Raw genomic sequence first — 4,791 nt, forward strand, 5'->3', positions numbered from 1 at the left:
TTATCCGAAAGTGTTATTATAAGTGTTATTTAACAGTGCACCGTCTCCTGTGAACAAACAAAAGATGTGTTTCAGTGAGTTAACAATTTAAATCAGAGAAAGGAAAAAAATATATATATATATATATGTATGTGTATATTTCCAAGAAGTCAAGGAAAGCACAACAGGAAAGAAAAATCATACAGAGATTGTTAATTGTTTTGTAAGAATATTTGAGATGGAGAGATGTATGTTTCTGAACATATGTTTAATAAACCTGAGAACCCACCAGAAGGTACTTGTGAGACCCTTGTAGTGTTCTTTGATGATTTAAACCAGCAGCAGACTAATTTCCAAATGGAAAAGATTTCCTTTACTCAATTTAAAGAGTTGGTGTTAATTGTTCTAATTTCTTTGAACAACAACCCACAGACCTCTGGATCCTGGTGGCTAATCTCTGGCCATTTCCAGGTGGGTAACACCTTACGTAAATGGGCTTGTGTCTGAACATGTGATCATGTAACCTACACAGTTATTTTTCCTACAGAAAGGAGTGAGTTTCTAGTAAGGACAAGGCATTAAATGGTCCAGGGGATGCAGTGGTGAGCAAAGCAGGCAAGGTCTCTGTCCTCATGGATTTTATAGTCTGGTGGAATGGACACACTCACATGTGTGATTGTGTGTCTGATTATACCTTCCCTGGAGGCAGAGTCCTCTGAGAGCTCAGCTGAGAGACAGGGACCCTAGCTAGTCAGGGAGTGGAGGTGGTTGAGGTTTCCTTTAAGATGTGGTGATTAAACAATGGTATCAGAGGTGAGTGGAAATTAATTTGGGGGAAAAGAGGCAGCATCTAAAGGTCCATTAGCACAGAGAGGATAACACATTTGAAGAAACTGGTTGGATTGAAGATAAAATTGGCCAAACGTGAGGCCAGATCAGTCAAGGTCTTGTGGCTCACATGGACGATCTTGAATTTTATTCTAAGAATTTTGACAAGTCACTAAGGTGTATTAAACCATTGAATTTGTGGTCCAGTAACTACAAAGAGTAGAACACAGTTTGCTTGCCTTTCACCAATATGAAGTAGTTGTTTGGCTATCTCTCAAATTTGTGTATGTCTTTTTACAAGAGAACCTTAAGAATGTCATGTGAGGCCTTTGTCTTCAACATCCATGTGGAATATCTGCTCTTGACTGCTCAGACAGGGTGAATCTGGTTCTGCCTTTGGCTCTGGAGACCCTAACCCTAACCCTTTTGTGTGCTGCACTCTGCCCTGTTGTGTTCCCTTTAGAAATCTACTTCATTGTAAGCTGAGTTCAACAATGGAGCCACAAGGGAAGGTGATCTTGGGAGCAGCGAAGTTACAATGTGGAGGGAGTATCTCGATCTTACCCCCCCTTCACTCTCCAGTCCTCCCAGGACCACTGCTCAAAGCTGGGCTTATGCCAGCTAACATAAATAGCTATGGGGTTTTGAAAATAATGAAACACCAGTTTGAAATGAGCAAACCTAAACATTCACCAAATCCATAGAGATTAATGAAATTAGTGTATTGAGGCACACCTCAGTTTAGAGAGGGCCCAAAATCATGGAAGAAACTTGCTGTTGCTTCTGAGCAACTGCTGCCTTTTCCAATCCATCCTAAGGGGTGTTTTGTCTCCGCTCACCCTCCGCTCACCCTTTCTTTCAGAGCCTCCTGGCACAGCCTGCTTCCTCTCCCTCTTCCTTCATCCAGCAACTCCCCACCATCTACCCAGTCTCTCTTCTAACTACTTTCTCTTCTCTTTTTGTCTTCATATTGATTTCCTCATAAAATGAAATTGAATAAAGGGAAACATATGAAGAAATCTTACAGGATAATATTATGTCAAGAAGAATTTCCTCAGAGCCAGTTCTGTTTCATGGTAGAATGAGTTCCCAAGAAAAATAATGAGGCCAATTACCCGAGTTACTTAAAAATCAGCTGGACGAAAACACCAAGGATGTGCTGGCAGGAGGGCCCCAGTCTCAGCCATCCTGGAATGAGGAAAGTGATCCTAATAGGATTGTTCTCTCCTCATCCTACTTTTTCTGTGGGCTGAATTCCGTAGCATGTGCTAAAATCAGTTATAGCCAAATACAGCAAGATTCACTCCTTTCCTGTGGCCAAATTCATCAGAAACTAGAACAAAAACAGGAAAGGGGAGTATTCAAGAATCCCTTTTTCAACTATCAGAAAATACTCTGGTCGTGTAGGGAAAAATCAATGTGGAACTCTCCCATTCTTGGCCTGTTCTTGATTCTGTGATCAAAGGAAAAATTCTCTGGAAATAGGAGGGTGAATTTTGCTAACATTTCGTGGCTAAAAGCTACTGTTATACATAGCTTCCTACAGTGTCTGCATAAAATTTTTGTCCATCAACAAGTAAAATTTTATTTCCCAAACAGCACATGTTTTCCCATTACATGTTTATGGCAATTTCTCTGAAGTCCATTAATTTTTTTATATAGCCTTGCAGAATATTGTAGAAATCTTTTCAAACTCAAAATGTGTGAAATATAGGCATTACTGTATTAGCCAGATCAATGTACTTACCACCTAGCACTCTAGGATCCAAACAAAGATGTTATGGTTTTCTATCTTGGCATCATCAGATAAACATATCCCTTTAACTTGACCCAAGAGGTCATTGAAAAATCTACCATGATTTGATAATCTAATAATACCTCACACATAAAGCACTTGTACTTTATATAAACTCTTTCACAAGTATCCACTCTTTTGATCTTCAATTTGTGTATTATTGTCCATTATACAAATGGAAGAATCTGAAAATCAAAAAGGGGAAATAATTTGCTCAATGAATGACACAGAGATAGTAGGGGCAGGCTGGAGCACAATCTTGGATCTGTCTCCAAAACCCTGGATTCTTCCCATTCTGACACCTTGCTCTTCTCAGGGATTTGGGGAAGCTTCAACCTAGGCACATGCAGATGATGTGTTTTAGATGCTGAGTGCATCCTCTATAGATATCAGACCAAAAAACTATACCTTCAGAAGACAGTATGTATCAATAAAAATGATATTCTAATCATTGACCCAGGTAAAATAGCTACTTGTCTATTTTCAAGCATTTTTCATTCATGGGGAAACAATTATGCAAATTAACTTGAACTTTATGTCTCTGAGTTGAAGGAATTCACCTGATCCCTGAAACTGGATCCATTCTGCCTGCTTTCTTTGCAGAACCCTCCCCTCCCAGTCTCCTTATACCCCCAGGGTACCTAGCAGTGTTCCCCTGGGCATGGAGAAAGCAGTGTGTTGGAGAGTTCAATATCTTAAGCAGGAATGTTCTGTCTTCTACAGCTAACTGGTTCTCTACCAATTCCAAGGACCATCAAAAACTGTACAAACTTGCCCTTAACGATGGCAAGGAATAAAGGAAGCAATATTTTTAACATGGAATTAATGCCCTACTGAAGGGAGCCTCAATAAAGACTTTAACAAGACTCACCACTACTCCTGAGGGTAGGCAGGACCTGACACTTGCTTCTGACTAATAGAATATGGCAAATGTGGTGGGACTCCATCCCCATCTGGCTGATTTGGTGAAGCAAACATCCATGTTCACAAAACTCTTCTCTTTTTTTACTGTTCTTACCTTTTTATTGAAATATAGTTGATTTATGTGTTAGTTTCAGGTGTACAGTAAAGTGATTCTGTGTGTGTGTGTGTGTGTGTGTGTGTGTGTGTGTGTGTGTGTATTCTTTTGTATATGCTCTCCCATTATAGGTTATTATAAGATACTGAATATAGTTCCCACCAAGCTGGTCTCTTAAGAAACTGAAGGTGGTGTCTAGGAGCCAAGAACAACCTCTAGCCAATAGCCAACAAGAAGTTGAAGCCCTCAGTCCTGCAACCTCAAGGAACTGAATTCTGTCAACATAGCAATAGAGAACTAATACATCATACAAAGATGCAGGTACCTAGAGAATGAAATCATACTTGCATGGACCGATTAGACATTGAAAGGGCACACAGCTATGTTTTCAATAATTTTTTAATAGCTTGTGACCCCAGTTAAGTAGCTTCATCTCTTGTATCTTCATTACTGCATCCTTAAATTGTTGGAGGATTCCCTGAGATCATATGTGTAAATCATGTAATTACCCCCTACATCTTAGAGGTCTTTGCTTCTTTGGGTTTTAAAGCCAGCTATGCTCTTAAAAGTCAGTAATGATCATATTTCCAAATAGTATCTTTGTTGACCAAGCCTATGCCAAATGCTTCTCTGCCTTAGAAACCAGAGATATGAAAATACTATAAAGCACCAGCATCATAACTACTTCCTCCAAAAACCCCAAATGAAATAACCCATTATTACCCCATAAGAAGTCATCTTCATGCAGGGAGGGGCAGTATATTCATTTTCTGTTGCTGCACAACAAACTATACTATCTTAGAGGCTTTAAAACAAACCCATTGGTTATCTCACAGTTTCCATGGGGCAGGAATCCAGGCAGGCAGTGTCCTCTACTTGGTCTCATAAGACTGCAATCAAGGTGCTGGCCACACTGGGTAAAAACCTGCTCAAGCTCTCGCATATCTTTGGCAGAATTCTCTTTCTATAGCTGCAGACCTCATGGTGACTTGCTTCTTCATGGCAAGCAGGAGAGAATCTCTGCCCTCAGACCCTCTTTAAGGGCTTTCACTTGATTAGGTCAGGCCCACCCAGAGTGATCATCCTTTCAATTAACTCAAAATTGGCTAATTTAGGGTGTTAATTACATCTTCAAAAATCCCTTTGTTTTTGTCATGTTCTATCGACCAGA

The sequence above is a fragment of the Sus scrofa genome, chromosome 14 (assembly GCF_000003025.6).
Source record: "Sus scrofa isolate TJ Tabasco breed Duroc chromosome 14, Sscrofa11.1, whole genome shotgun sequence".
NCBI classification, from domain to species: domain Eukaryota; kingdom Metazoa; phylum Chordata; class Mammalia; order Artiodactyla; family Suidae; genus Sus; species Sus scrofa.